The sequence below is a fragment of the Engystomops pustulosus genome, chromosome 3 (assembly GCF_040894005.1).
Source record: "Engystomops pustulosus chromosome 3, aEngPut4.maternal, whole genome shotgun sequence".
In the NCBI taxonomy this organism is placed as follows: Eukaryota; Metazoa; Chordata; class Amphibia; order Anura; family Leptodactylidae; genus Engystomops; species Engystomops pustulosus.
The window spans coordinates 185709395-185726709 of NC_092413.1; the positions used below are offsets into that span (position 1 = coordinate 185709395).

General features: G+C 42.2%; 1 protein-coding gene across 3 annotated transcripts in view; it reads right to left on the bottom strand.

The window, feature by feature from the left end:
• LOC140122445 (glypican-5-like) overlaps positions 1-17315 on the bottom strand; it is a 165811-nt gene that overhangs the window by 90857 nt on the left and 57639 nt on the right. The gene's annotated exons all lie outside the window — the stretch shown is intronic.

Sequence of the window (17315 nt, forward strand, 5' to 3'; positions counted from 1 at the left end):
GTTTTTTTTATAGAACAAAACGTGCAGAAGAAATCAGACAGCAACCACAGAAGATGATTGCTATGGCTAGTTTCTAACCTACACTGACAGCACACAAAAGGATTTTGTGCTGTGACTGTCACTTTAACTTTTGAAAAATGCTAATGTAGCCCTAACAAGGGCTTTTGGGTTCCTGTACAATCACTCCTGCCTAAAACTAATCTAATAGAGCATCCTAACGCTTTCCCTGACCAGCAGCAGCTCTCTCCCTATCGGAATCCAGACAGAGAATGATCCGAGCAGCGCGGGCAGGGGCTAGTCCAGTGGTGGCGAACCTATGGCACTGGTGCCAGAGGTGGCACTCAGAGCCCTTTCTGTGGGCACCTGGGCCACCACCCCAGCACACCAGACAGGACTCAAAGAATCTTCCTGCAGTTCCAAGCAACTTAAAAGATGCTACTTTTGGTCATATTTTGATACTTACTTCGCTACTTGGGACTGTAGGAAGAGGGAGAATGAATAGACATGGTCGAATTATTTTTGGAGGACATTCTGCTGGCCCCACGATTTTCTGTGTACAGAGCTACACTGGAAAGAAGCTAAAATGATGAAAATGTTCCATCTTTCTACTGTGTTGCTGTCCTCAGGAGGCAAATATGATTGAAAGTTGTTGAACAGGGAGCAATAAGTTACTGCTTTAATTTTTGGTTGGCACCTCGCGATAAATAAGCAGGGTTTTGGGTTCAGTTTGGGCACTCGGCCGCTGAAAGGATCGCCATCACTGGGATAGTCTATTCCAGGGTCACCTGATCTGGCCAGCCAACCACTGCTATCGACGTGTAAGGGTACCACGTCATGCTGGGTGTAGTGCAGAGTCTCCTGGCTTGTGATTGGCTCTGTTTCTGGCCGCCAAAAATCAAAACGCCGCGAGATGCGTCCAAGCAACGAGCAGTTGCGAGTACGCTAATGCTCGAACGAGCGTTAAACTCGGACGAGTATGCTCGCTTGTCTCTAATTACCAACTATTGATCACCTTTTATGTAGCATAAAATATGATCAGTGAGTTTGATCAGCGACTTGGGGGATTGCAGAACGCCTGACCCCCATTGATCTGATATTAATAGACTGGGCAATTCTTTTAAAATCAGCCATTAAAAGAATTGCCCAGTCTATTAATATCAGATCAATGGGGGTCAGGCGTTCTGCAATCCCCCAAGTTGCTGTTCTCAGCAGTAAATGTCACTACGCAGTGAATGGAATTGAAGTGAATGGTTCTGTACACTGTGTATTGGACATGATAGCTCACATTCACTTGAAAGGGAGTTAAGCTGCAGTATCCTGGTATGGCCAGCACAGAGAACGGAGCAGTCTGTTGTGGTGTAAGTCTACTGTGCGACTTGAGCACTTCCACTTGCTGAAAACAGTTACTATAATTGATGGGAGTGGGTGTCAGACCCTAATAATCTAATAATAAAAGGCTGGAAAACCCCTTTAAGTGTAAAGATCTTTGCAAGACTTATATAAGGTTGAATTCTGCAGGTGGAATCATATGTGACATGTGGAGTCACTGACACTGGTGCCACTGGGGTAGGCAAAACTAAACAGTATTTATAAAAAATAAATTGAGACAAAAATATGTACAGGATCATGTGGTACATTGTGTGAGTGACAGAGTACAGAGTGCTTTAGGCTCCAAAAACTACAACATGTGGACGCACCCTTAGGGTGATGCCACATATGGCGTTTTGAACCTGTTTTTGGTCCATTTTTAGGAGTCCGTTAAAAAAACACATGCGTTTTTTGACACATTTTAATTAAGATAATTGGTCAATCCGGTCAAAAACTGATGCGTTTCCAAAAAACGCATGCGTTTTTCAAAAACATGTGTTTTTTAACACATGCGTTTTTTGACGGACTGCTTAAAAACTGGCCAAAAACGAGTTCAAAACGCCACGTGTGCCATCACCCTTATAGATAAAATTTCTTTCCTACTCCAAGTATGGCAGTCACTGGATCAACAGCCTCCAGAATGTAGGACATCTAAAATTGTTAAAAAGAGGGTCTAACAGTACCAGTAATTTATTCAGAATTTAAAATTTTTTAAAATGACTTTTTAAAAGTATTAAAATTCTGGGTGAGACACTTATATAGAGGTCTGGAGTCTAAGATTAATATAAAGCATCTGAACGAGAGTCACACTACAACCCAAGTACACTGTGAAGGACATCTCTGTTACTATCACTTTTTGCCTTTTCACTTACCCCTCAGTGACTATTTCCATCCTTGCTGAGAATAACCAAAGCATAAGTGACTATAACAGGGACTATCATTATACGGTCCTATTAACAACAATGGAAAAATCTATATTATCACTGCTATATCCCTAATCACCTTCCCTAAGGCATCACTATGAGTAGGGAGTGTAGTGTATCAGTGTCCATACAGCTCCTGAATCCAACCACTATATAAGCGCCATTAATTATAAGAGCAAGTAGTGAAAATAATAATTACCTTTATTATATACCATACAGCAATCATTAGGGGTAGGATGTAGCTAGCAGTCCCTGTGTTTCCTGCAGTGTGTGGCACTAGGTACCTGTGTACTGATTGAGGACACGTCATATATGTGAGGTCACCCGGAGGTAAGTACACGTATGATCACTGGACATCCTGGCGCTGACATCTCAGGATGTAATTACATGTGTACTCCCATCATACACGCACATGTACTTTATGTGAAGCCCTGAGACCTGCTGGCTGCGAGTAGTGACCATTTGTCTCCCACTTAGATGAAAAGGACGTGACATTTGTGTTGTAGCTGCAGCACAAGGGATGCTTTGTCTTCAGCAGCTGCCCCTTGCGCTCCATCAATAATGGACTAATATACATTTATTATAGGATAGTCTTAATTTCACCAGGTCTCTTTATCTGTAGTGGATAGTAACTACTTGTATGTACTGCTGTGTGTACTATGATCAAAGTCAGGGCAGGATATAAACTTACATCCCCCTAATCCCACTAGTGCACTGAGCTTGTTGCCTGTTCATTTATAGGGATTCTCAAAAATTAGAGCATAATTCTGACAATTTACACAAATAACTAGATCTTGTGATGTAGGACAGCTTTGCCTATTACTTTCATTACCTATGTCCAGCAGGTTATTTGCTATCCTACTGAGTTTATAAAAGCATGTGATTCTTCTCTCCTCTCCCTCTGATGGTTATTTCTGTGAATCTATAGCAGTGATGGACCGTTAGTGGCCGAGCAGGCACAAAGAGCTGGCTCATTTCAGTGATAGATTGGAGCCGGCTCCCGTCTGATGTCTTAGCTGTTGAGTAATTTACTCCAGATTACATTACAGAGGGGTGGACCAGGCAGGAGGATAGGGCATGTGAAGTTTACTGGGGTGTCTCCTCCTGTCCTGTTCCGATCTCTATTTCTAATAAAATTATACTACACAAGTGGGCTCCAGGCAGTGAGCGATGGCTCAGTTAATCCCTACCCTTAATGGCTGACTCCACCACAGAACGGAGACTTCCTGCATTATATTTAAGGGAGCTGTTCATGAGCCAGAAGAGGCGGCTCTTTTCAGTGAGCCAAGCCTAATGATCCAGCTCACTAAGAAGAGCCGGACTGTCCATCACTAATCCAGAGGGTTAGATCCAGAGGCTTTCACAAAGAGAAAGGGCTGATGTTCTCTGTTCAATCTGATAGAAGGAGAGGGAGGTCATGTGATGCTCTCTGTGCTAGCAGGAGAGCCTTGTGTCTGCAACACTATGGATGCAGAAGTCTCTTGCAAAGAATAGTGAGGTAGAAGATCTCCCCTGACCCCTATGAATCTTTCTATCTCAGTTTGCATATCAGCAGAAATGCAGTCCCATAGACTTTGGTTGTAGTTATAATACAGTAAAACAGGAAGCAGGGGCCACATTGTTGAAGACACTATGGTGCACAGTCCCACAGACTGTGAATACCGCGACAAAGTGCATGATCGTCAGCTAAGTTAATAGAGGGACATAAGACCTTAATTTTTGTGATAGTAGGGGGTATCAGAGGTGGAAACCCCAACTATTATCTATGTGGACTGCTGCTAAGTTGCCATCAAACATTCTGCAAGTGTTGAATAATGACAGTGATACAACTGAAGTTTCCATGGTTGTAGGGGGCTGTAGTGTGGGGACATTTCATTGGCCCAGAACATACAATACAATTTTTATATTGTATTGACGGTGATGCCTGTTGGCGGTAAACAATCTGCTGGTGCCACGACTGTACAGACACTCATTTTTTCTGCACGGCTCACAATCTCCAGCCCCCCCGTTCCCCATGAATGTCCCCGTTTCTCTATTTTCCAGGCCAGTTCCTTAGCTGTTTTAGGCCAGGCCCAGTGCACGCCTGGTTGTAATGTGTCAGCTGTAGCTCACGGCTCAGTGATAACACCAGCCGTACAGTAAGCCGTGGTCACATCTTTGAGGCAACCTTGAGGGAGCATTCATCATCCATGCACTAATTGTTAGAGGCAGGTCACCCCGTCATTAAGACGTGAGCTGTAAAAACGTTATCCACTGCTGCCCTGGTCCCTCCAGCCGCGGCTTCTGTAGCAATACGCTGTCTATGTTTCCAGAGTATATTTATTGATCGGAGAGAAGCAGTTTCTTAATGTGCACTAATTTACCTCGATCAGCCGCTCGGTTTCTGCTGAACACAGCACTCATCCAAAATAGCAACACATTTACAGTCCTGCCGTGCCACTTGTACCCCCAGGAGTCGATGTTTGTCCTTAATGCCACAAGCAAACGCAGCAGGGCCTGAGAGCGAGGGGTCATGAACAATGACCTATAACCCCATATTAATAATATCCCTTGTGGGTACAGCTTATACTATTAATCGTCTCATTACAACATTGTCAATAAAAAGCTGCTGAACAGTACGGGATCATGGATTAAGGCTGCATGGATATGGCTTTTCTCTATGCCGGGTTTACAGGCTACAGTTATGTTTCTGGCTACAACAAAATCACAACATGGCAACCCTGGCCCAAAGTGCTCCTTGGGTCACTTCCAGTGCTGCATTGTGGCTACATCTTTATTAGGGCCCACATTTCATCAACTTACAAGAAGCAGATCCTAGTAACCTGTATAATAGGATGTCTGGGCCTGGACAGTCCTCTGGTGCTCCTCTTCTATATTCAGATGTGGCCCATCTTGTGCCCTCATAGGTAATAGTGCTGCCCATTGAGCTCCCATATATAATGGCTTCTCCTCTTGTGTCGATTAAGGTTACAGTGCTCCTTATCGGGATGTGTGGAGAAAACCAGGCGCTGCTCATCACCAGCCAAACACCTGCCACACATGGTGGTGGCAGCATCATGCTATGGGGGCAGGGACAGGACCACTGGTTGTAATTGAAGGAAAGATGAATGCGGCCAAGTATGGAAATATTCTGGATGAAAACGAATAATATTTTTTATATTGTTAACTTTGGGGTAAAGGTTTACACTGTCCATTTGTTTGGTGGCATTGATGCATAGCAGGTCTGGCATCATAGTGATAATAATAATAATAATAATCTTTATATTCCATAGCGTTTTACAAATCATGGGGGACATAAATAAAATGAGACAAAGCAAGTAAAACATAGTCATAACAGGAATGAGGGCCCTGATGTCAAGAAGGGTGATGGGGGTGACACAAGAGCTTATATAATGGTTCATTCTTTACAAGGGAACAGAATAAAATAATTTAATAAATAACATGAAAATGCTACTGCTTGAACTAGTTATCAGCCACCATCTTAGGGTGTATTCACACTGCCCCGTCCCCATCCATAAGAAACAGTGGCGCACGCCCGCACACTCATGAAAAGATAGAGCAAGCTCTATCTTTTCCCGGAGTACCGTACCGCTGCCTTTGCCGTCTATGGTGACGTATATATGCGGCTGCTTATATGTCCCCATAGACGGGCGACTGAATGTACTCTTATACTGTATATAAAGTCCAAGGTAAGTAGAACTGCAGAGAACTCTGTAGCTTTGTAATTGGTGTCTACTGAATACCAGACGGGAGGAAGACACAGAATGGGTTAGTAAAGGCAGTTCCATGCAGATAGGGAATGTGATAGATGGGTTTTAAGAGCTTTGGATGTTGGGTATTAGTTTGACGGTCCAGGGTAGGGCATTCCAGAGAATTGGTGCAGCTCTGGAGAAGTCCTGGGTGTATGGTGATCTTTGACTTGTATGCGCCATTTACATGAGCTGTGGTAGGGCTCGGATTTGTAATGTAATCTAGGAAATATATCAGCATTATGGTCTTCTGAATAAGTCCTGTGATTTCCTTATGGAGTGATCTCCTCTGTGTGGAGTATGCTGTGAATATGTCCCTGGATGCTGCATTGTGATGTACATGGTCACATTTATCATGAAGAACATTTATAATTTGCTGGCACTAAGTGGCATAAAATTCGCCCATAGCTTGCGCCTCAAGCGTGAGGAAGCAATTCCTAAACGTACGCCAGGAATTGAGCCTATTTTAGGGCTTGTACAAGCCTTGATAAATGTGGGCCTATGAGTCCAGTGAGAAAGTATTATAAGGGCATATCATGTATGAAGGAGCATCGGTTCACACCTTACAGTCATATTACACAGGTAGGCAGATGTCATAACATGATTTTTACAGTCCGCTATTGACAGCTGGGTGTTTGCAGATGGGCGCAGTGTGTGGGCTACAAGTGTGCACAGTCTCCTAATAGATCTGTAAATCTGTAATGGATGTAGACTGATATAAGGCACTGTTCTTCATTCTGTTCTGTCTCTACATGCATGGGGTGTAATAGGAATTGTCTAATAGCAGTGCAGGGAAGTTTGTCTTTCTGTCATTTGTGACGTGAGTGCCCTCTGCTGGAAATATGGGAGAACTGCAAGTGAAATCCCTGGATTCTGAGCTCTGCTGGAGGGTGTGGCAGGGGTGAGATTCATATAGGTGTCAGCTCAATTAAATAGCTTTATTTGGGTGGTGTCACCCTGTAAAAAATCTCCAAATAATACGTGAATGCAGTTGTCCAGACCAGAGTTGGGGATGTCAGTACATGATAAAAAATACAGCAGCTATAATAATTTTTTGTATACTTATGGGATACAACCAGATCTAAACATTTACTTCTATGTATCAAATGTATGTCAGCGGAGGGGTAAAGTGATCTCCACCCCCTGATACAGAAAAGACGCAACATAAAACCACTACCAAGGACAGACGATTTCTGCTGGAAAAGCTGCAGAATTACTGCTATGAATATTGCACATTTCTTTTGCATCGTGTGCAGATACTGGGTCCGTGAATAATGGACCATGTTCTGGCGACCACTGTGTCAGAGATGCGTATCTGAGCATCAAACTGATATGTGACGCAAAGATCCCCTGCTTTCTCACAAAACAGCTAAAATCACGTTTTACTGTGCAGTATTATATTTATCATCATCACTATAGTAAATTGTCGCTACTGATAAAAGGTTGCCAACAAAATAAGTTTACAGACATATAGCCCATTGTTAGCTCTCTGGATGCCAAAGTAGCCCCACACAATGGGGGTCATTTACTAAGGGCCCGATTCGCGTTTTCCCGACGTGTTACCCGAATATTTCCGATTTGCGCCGATTGTACCTGAATTGCCCCGGGATTTTGGCGCACGTGATCGGATTGTGGCGCATCAGCGCTGGCATGCATGCGACGGAAATCGGGGGGGCGTGGCCGAACGAAAACTCGACGGATTCGGAAAAACCGCCGCATTTAAGAAAAAAAGTGTCGGGAAAATTACACTTACCTTCACCAGGTATAGGCCGGTGAATTTCAGGGCATTCCAGCGTGCCTCCGGGGAACTTCAGCGCAGCAGCGCCACCTGGTGGACGGCGGAGGAACTACCTTAGTGAATCCCGGCCGGACCCCAATCCACCGCAGAGAACGCGCCGCTGGATCGCGAACGGACCGGGTAAGTAAATCTGCCCCAAAGTTTGCCACTACATGAGCTTCGTGATTGGCTAACCTTCAGCAAAGTACTGACAAGCAGACACAATTCATTGTACTACATGAGAACTAAGTAGTCCAAAGATCACATGTACAAACCCCATTGTACAGGACTAATAAAGTAAATGTGTAACTGTATAAAAAAAAAATAAAAATTTAAAAAGGAAAATAGCAAACATCACTTTATGATGATAAAACTGTTTTTTGTATGGCCTGAAATACACTAAACAATATACAGCTATTCCCGGTTTCCCTTTCATCCTCATTTTGGTGTCCATGTCAGGAATTGTATTTGAATGATCCATCCTATGGACAGGTCGATGCTAAAATTCTTTGAAACCCCTTAAAATGAGCTTCCTTGTATTATTTCAATCACAGATGCAAGGACTCCCTATCTGCTACCTCAACTGCAGCACTGGCTCTTTAAGGCCCCTTTCACACTTGCGTTTTTCACACTTGCGTTTTTCACGTGCTTTTGACGTGCAGAACTTGTATTGCACTCTGACCCATTGTAATCAATGGGCTTTTTCAGACTTGCATTTTTTTCACGCACACACGCGCAGTTTTTTTAATGCGCGTTTTAATCACGGCATGCTCTACTTTTGCAAGTCACGCGCGTGAAAAACGCACCATACAAGTCTATGGAGATGCATCAAAAACGCATCGCACTCTGAGACACTTGCAAGTGCAATGCAAGTGCAATGCGTTTTTCACGCATCAACTGCCATAGAAAAGATAGAGCTCAGTCCTCAGTCCATTTCACGCGCATTATTTGTGCGTGAAAAACGCATTGAAATTGCATTGAAAACGCGCGTGAAAAACTGAGACACTGAACAAACTCTGACTGAAAACTGATTGCACTCTGATGCAAAATGTGCGTTTTTCACTGACCAAACCCTGATCGCACCCTGATCAAACTCTGACGTGATCTGCAACGCAAGTGTGGAAGGGGCCTTACAGTACTGGCGCTGCAGTTTGGGCGTCAGACTGGGAGTCCTTGTATCATATTTCTGTCTGATGCAAGGACTCCCATCCACTGTTCAGTCCGTGGGATCAAACCAACATATGGGTCATTTTTTATGGGTCGAACACCTTTGTGTCCCTTTAAAACGTGCACACCCTCTATTTAGTTTCTAATGGCTTTGTAAGCTAGAATGCAACTAGAAGAAATGAACATAAATATAATTCAGATGCTTTAGAATAACAGGGACTGATAGAGTGCATAGATATTAGGAGCTGGACAAAAAAAACATTTTCAAATACCTAATTGGTGAACTTCCAGGTTCTTCCGCCTCATGTACAGGCGGTCCCCTACTTAAGGACACCCGACTTACAGACAACCCATAGTTACAGACGGACCCCTCTGCCCACTGTGACCTCTGGTGAAGCTCTCTGGATGCTTTACTATAGTCCCAGACTGCAATGATCAGCTGTAAGATGCCTGTAATGAAGCTTTATTGATAATTCTTGGTCCAATTACACCAAAAATTTCGAAACTCCAATTGTCACTGGGGCAAAAGAAAAAAAATTGTCTAGAACTTCCATTATAAAATATACAGTTTTGACTTACATACAAATTCAACTTAAGAACAAACCTCCAGACCCTATCTTGTATGTAACCCGGGGACTGCCTGTATTGAGGTTCTCCCACTCTGGAGCACTTACTTATAGGGATGACTTATGCTAAAGATCTCCTACTATGGTGCTAGGTTCTGTCACAGATTACTGATCAGGACACATATAGCACAGTAATATAATGCACTGCCATATAGCACAGTAATTTATTATACCACCCTATAACACAGTCATATATTATACCTCCATATAACACAGTAATATATTATACCTCCATATAACACAGTCATATATTATACCGCCATATAACACAGTAATATATTATACTGCCTATAGCACAGTAATATATTATACTGCCTATAGCACAGTAATATATTATACCTCCATATAACACAGTAATATATTATACCTCCATATAACACAGTAATATATTATACCTCCATATAACACAGTAATATATTATACCTCCATGTAGCACAGTAATATACTACACTACCATATAAAACAGTAATATACTACACTGCCATATAGCACAGTAATATATTATACCTCCATATAACACAGTAATATATTATACCTCCATATAGCACAGTAATATACTACACTACCATATAACACAGTAATGTATTATACCGCCATATAGAACAGTAATATACTACACTGCCATATAACACAGTAATGTATTATACCGCCATATAGGGATGACTTATGCTAAAGATCTCATATTGTGGTGCTAGGTTCTGTCACAGATTACTGATCAGGACACATATACACTGTATACAGAAAGAGTACAAAACCACAACAAGCTGTTGAAGAAACAAATTTCTTGGGGGTTGTTTAGGGATCATGGTTGCAAAGAACTATTGGTTCCCGGAGGATGCATGTAAAAGGTGGTCACCATCTTCTTATGATAAATATGAGTATATACACGCCCTATAACAGTGACGGCAAACCTTTTAGACACCGAGTGCCCAAACTACAACCAAAACCCACATTTTTTTCGCAAAGTGCCAATGCAACAATTTAAGTTGTAACTTATTACTCCCTGCTCTGTCACAGGCTTAAAATCTATAGACACCTGAGGACACAAATACAGTAGAAAGAAGGAGTAGCGTCCTTCTAGGGTCCTGGGCTGCCTGTGATTGCAAGAGGCCTTAAGTCCTGTCTGGGGAGCCCTGCCTTGGGGTGATGGAAAGGGTGCCCATATAGAGGGCTCCAAGTGCCACCTCTGGCACCCGTGCCATAGGTTCGCCACCACTGCCCTATAACATATATTATACCACCATATAACACAGTAATATATTATACCACCATATAACACAGTAATATATTATACCGCCTTATAACACAGTATTATATTATACCGCCATATAACACAGTAATATATTATACCACCCTATAACACAGTAATATAGTATACCGTCATATAACACAGTAATGTATTATACCGTCATATAACACAGTAATATATTATACCACCATATAACACAGTAATGTATTATACCACCATATAACACAGTAATATATTATACCACCATATAACACAGTAATGTATTATACCACCATATAACACAGTAATATATTATACCGCCATATAACACAGTAATATATTATACCGCCCTATAACACAGTAATATATTATACCGCCATATAACACAGTAAAATCTTACACCGCCGCATAATGCAGCAATATATTACACCTCCATACAACACAGTTCTTATGGGGTTTTTTTTCATATACACAAAAGCCTGACAGGATTGTCCTCTAATGTATAGGAATTCTCCTGAAAATAAGCGCACATCCTCCCCCAATTATCCTCCGCCGTTCCCTAGCGTGCTCCTCGCCAATGATTGCCCTTTTTCTCAAGCTTTTGCATTTAAATAACTGTTGCTTCAATTTGCACAACAATGCGGGTGAGATGGGAAACAAGTCGTGGATGAAGAGTTAGTAGGCCAAGAATCCGGCTGCCATGGGAACTACAGGAACACAACGTTGTGTTGTAAGGGACAGTGATGTGCTTCATGTTAATGGGATCCCCATGAAAAATGAAACAATACCGCACTTTATTCAACAACTCAATTCACTACAGCAGTGCTCATTTGGGCTAAATAGGCCGGGCCTGGAGGACATATTATCAACGGTTTTACCTCACATATAACAACAACAAGAGGTTTTCCGGTTATATGTGTCGCGTTATATGACCCTCCTGGGTCCTTTTGTGTTATAATTGAGGCTAGAACATGACAATATGTTCAGATATATTGTATATACAGTATAACATATCAAACCCCATGTAATTTATTCCTTACTATAGAGTAGGTGCATATATAAGACATCTGTTGGGATGATCTGGTTTATACGTTCTTCTTTTGGGGGGGGAGGGGAATTTTAATCATGTATGCATAAATGTCTTTTACTTTTTGGGATAATAGGGGTTATCATTTTGATAATTTTTGATTTAAAGATTAATAAGGGTCAGTAAAAAACTGGAGTAAATAAGTGGATGTGATGATTAGTTCTAGCATGGATGCTGTGACTGCTCTAGCGTGCATGCTTTGGCTAATCATATGTGGAAGCTGTGACTGGTCATATGTGGATGCTGTGACTGGTCATATGTGGATGTTGTGACTGGTTATACAGTATGTGGATGCTGTGACTGGTCATATGTGGATGTTGTGACTGGTTATACAGTATGTGGATGCTGTGACTGGTCATATGTGCATGTTGTGACTGGTTATACAGTATGTGGATGCTGTGACTGGTCATATTTGGATGTTGTGACTGCTCTAGCGTGAATGGTTTGGCTGGTCGTTGTGTGGATGCTGTGACTAGTCCATGTGTGGATGTTGTGACTGGTCATATGTGGATGTTGTGACTGGTCATATGTGGATATTGTGGCTGGTCATATGCACTGCTGTGCATTTTATTAGTAAAGGGAGGCTGCTGCTAGACATGTTATTAGTGAGGGGAGGCTGCTGCTGGACATGTTATTAGTGAAGGGAGGCCGCTGCTGGACATGTTATTAGTGAGGGTAGACCGCTGCTGGGCAATTTATTAGTGAAGGGAGGCCGCTGCTGGACATTTTATTTATGAATGGAGGCTGCTGCACATGTTATTAGTGAAGGGAGGCCGCTACTGGACATGTTATTAGTGAGGGAGGCCACTGCTGGGCATTTTATTAATATAGCGAGGCCACTGCTCAGCATTTTATCAGTATAGGGAGGCCGCTGCTCAGGATTTTAGTAGTAAAGGGAAGCGACTGCTGGGCAATTTATTAGTGATGGGAGGCCGCTGCTGGACATGTTATTAGGGAGGGGAGGTAGCTGCTGGACATGTTATTAGTGAGGGGAGGTTGCTGCTGGACATGTTATTAGTGATTGGAGGCCGCTGCTGGGCATATAATTAGTGATGGGAGGCCACTACTGGGCATATAATAAGTGATGGGAGGCCACTACTGGGCATGTTATTAAAGAGGGGAGACCACTGCTGCACATTTTATTAGCGAACTGAAGCCGCTGCTGGCCATTTTATTAGTGAAGGGAGGCCTCTGCTGGCCATTTATTTGTAAAAAGAGGCAGCTGCTGGGCATTTTATTAGTATAATAATTCTTTATTTATATAGCGCACACAGATTACGCAGCGCTGCACAAAGCATGACAAATTCATCCCTGTCCCCATGGGGCTCACAATCTAAACAAACATACTGTTAATATTTTGGAATGTGGGAGGAAACCGGAGGACCCGGTGGGAACCCACGCAAACACGGAGAGAACATACAAACTCTTTGCAGATGTTGACCTGGGCGGGATTCGAACCCAGGACCCCAGTGGTGCAAGGCAGAAGTACTACTCACTCAGTCACCATGCCGCCCGCTCAGCCACCCTTAGTAAAGGGAGGCCACTGCTGGGCATTTTATTAGTAAAGGGAGGCCACTGCTGGGCATTTTATTTGTAAAGGGAGGCAGCTGCTGGCATTTTATTAGTAAGGGGAGGCCACTGCTGGGCATTTTATTAGTAAAGGGAGGCTGCTGCTGGACATTTTATTACTAAAGGGAGGCCGCTGCTGGGCATTTTATTTGTAAAGGGAGGCAGCTGCTGGCATTTTATTAGTAAGGGGAGGCCACTGCTGGGCATTTTATTAGTAAAGGGAGGCTGCTGCTGGACATTTTATTACTAAAGGGAGGCCGCTGCTGGGCATTTTATTGGTCATGGGATGCCGCTACTGAGCATTTAATTTAAGAGTAGCAGCTGCATTTCCCATCCTATGCATACATTTTCGTTACCTTGACTTATATTCAAGTCGGCTTGTTTTCAGCGGGCATGACGTGGAACATTAATGACTTGGCAATATAACAATGATTACGTTTATTAAGGTAATGAGCATGTGGTTATATCATGGGGTTAATAACATCAAAGTGGGGGTGACATCATGATGGACAACTGTTTAAGCTTCCAGAACAAGAAAGCAAGTTAGGGCATGTAAGGCTTGTCACAATAAGTGAAAGCCCTAAAGATACACATGATCTGCTTTTAACAGGCAGTCATACTATTTCAGAAGATATAATCAGGGACATAGATGTGCTATATAGCAACACAGAATATGTGATATAATTGCAGCACCTGCACCCATATACCCAAAATTAACGCATCTTTACATATGAATGGACAATTCCTCTGGCATCACTACATAAAGCCTGGAAATCATTGCTGATAGCTGATTACTTGTGTTGGGTCCTCTGTAGGCCACCATCATTTGATGACTTAAGAGAAGGCTGACCTCAAAGGGGTGATTATATTATGTAAAGGATGAGGTGATCGAGGCTGGGAGGTGGCAAGTAATTACATCACAAGTGGTATTCAGTCTATGAAAACCAAAGCTTCTGAACCCATGTTCAGAAGCAGTGTGTAGAAATTATATATTTGTTCCCCTTAAGGTTCTTTTGGGGTGAAGACTGATATCACTGTTGCATTGACTTTACGACCAATGATATTGGTTCCCTGTTTGTGCACTGTATGCATTGCATCACAATTTATATATTTCCAAGAAGATTAACCCAAGCACAACACAGATTTCTAAGAAAAGATTCTTTAACTTGATGTCCTTGTAGACTTACATGAACTCTATCAACCGTCAGACTTACATGAAGTCTATCAACCATTATGTCCACATGGATTATCCATTTATAGCTACATGAATAGATGTATTTTCGATGGAATTTAAGACATGCTTTTTCATCTCTCTTCTCCTTTGTAACGCTCTGAAGTCCTAATGTATAAAATTAAAACTTATCATGGAACATTCCTGTCTCCAAACGTGGAGTACTCACAGCCCTTTAAATGTTTCACTCTTTGTTTCATTGCAGCCACTTGGTACGTTCAAAAAAGTAATTTTTGCTCATTAATGTACACTCTGCTCTCCATCTTGACAGAAAATAATTTTTCTAATTTATTAAACGAGAAAAACTAAAATATCACATAAGTATTCAGAGCCTTTGTTGTGACACTCATATTTAACTCACATGCTGTCCATTTCCTTCTGATCCTCCGTAAGATGGTTCTATTCCTTCTTCGGAGCCCAGCTGTGTTTAATTAAACTGATTGGACTTGGTTAGGAAAGGCACACACCTGTCTATATAAGACCTCACAGCTCATAGTGCATGTCAGAGCACATGAGAATCATGAAGTCTAAGTAACTGCCTCTAGAGCTCAGAGACAGAATTGTTCTGTTGGCCAAGGTTACAAAATGATTTCTGCAGCAGTCAAGGTTCCTAAGAGCACAGTGGCCTCCATAATCTTTAAATGGAAGAAGTTTGTTACCTGGATGTCCAGACAAACTAAGCAATTTGCGGGAGAAGAGTCTTGGTGAGAGAGGTAAAGAAGAACCCCAATATCACTGTGGCTGAGCTCCAGAGATGCAGGAGGGAGATGGGAGAAAGTTCCACAAGACTAACTATCACTGCAGCCCTCCACCAGTGGGACTTTGTTAAGAATGGCCAAAACTATGGCGGACTATCTATAATTAAGTTTTATCTTGTCTTAAAGATGTCACCACTAGTACTTTAAAATATGGTTTTGTCTAAGTTATTAGCTGGGGCTGGCACATTTAGGATATAGTCATCATATCATCATGATCATCATGGCAATATCAATTTGAAGGGGCAGTCACATTAGGTCACTCTTAGGCCTTCTCGACCTCACAATGAGTCAGATCATCAAGACTTCTCTTTGTATGTAAGAGCTGAGGTAGATAGTTTCTACTTATAAACATGTCAACTGTAGGTTTTCACCCAAAACCCAATGCAAAGGGTGAATTCAGCCCCATGGTCAAACCAATTACCTAGGAAATAACATGGAATAAGATAATCCATTTCAAGCCGCACTGGCACTCAGGTCATGCACTGCTGAAAAATGTTGCATTTGGATGTAAAATCAGAACATGGCTATTATCTCCTTCTTAGGGCTCTTTTACACAAATGTATGCTCGGGGAAGTATACAGCTGCACGCTGCAGATTGGAAGCATAAAGTAATGTATATCCATAGTGAAGCATGGTGTCTGGCCAAGTGGTCAGCGTATCGCGGCCGGGCGCCATGGGTGTCTATGGGGATTAGATATTAGATAATTATTAAAGGACATCTATCACCAGATCAAAGATTGTAAACCAAACATACAAACATACTGCTTTGTGCCCCCCATGGCAGAATCTGCTGTTCTTTCAGCTTCTTATGCCCTTGTTTTTAAGAAAAAAGGACATAACTCCTGTGGCTCCCTCGGGCTCATTTGCATAATTTTAAAAGCCTTTTTTTGTAAAAACCAGGGCTGAAGAAGGTAAATGAAGAGCAGATCCTGCCAGAGGGGGCGTACTACAGTATGTCAGTGTGCTTGGTTTACAACCCTTTATCTGGTGCTAGATGTCCTTTAAGGTGTTGAATTGTTAACAAACACATTTAGCAACTACACTTTATGCACAGATAGTGTTGAACTCTCCGGAAATCGAATTTATACCCGCATCCGCACAGCTTACTGCCATGTGGCATCAGGCATTACTTTGGGTTGCAAATAAAATCTAACAGATGACATGTGCCTGCATATGAGAACCTCCTACCCATAAAGTAAAGTCTTTCTTTGTTCTCACATGTGGCCTATAGCATTCCTGACAGAATTAATTATACATGCCGTTCAGATAAAAGCGTAAGCACAGGGAAGGTGGAAGTGGTTAGACTCTACCAGAGCTTAATATTCTCAATTAAGAAAGGAATGTAGCTTTATACAGAACGTTATAGCAGGAGAGGTAATAACATATACAGTATAATATAATAAGGGATTAAACATAAAAGAGTTCTATTTATTATGAAGACATAAAATATTTAAACAAGTTCTGATACTCACCAGAACACGGATCCAGAAACTCCCTATTCTGACCGCTGCACAGCCAATTTGAATGGTGGTGATACTAGCTCTCATGTTTTATTCCTGAACTTGTCCCTTCAGCATACACTGATATTGTCCTCTTATGATCCCTGTATCATCTGCAGTCACTGACATTTCCACCATCTTCGACTGCAGGTTCTGTCATATGTGCTCTCCTCCCGCTCTATACTGTGATACAGTCTGTGAGAGGTCTCATTATAAGATTCTGCTTCCATCACATTACCCTCCTTAGCTTTATTCCCGAACCTTTTCCCTTGAGTAGACAATGATATATTGTATATTCAAACTCTGTATCATCTGCAGTCCTGACATTTCCAC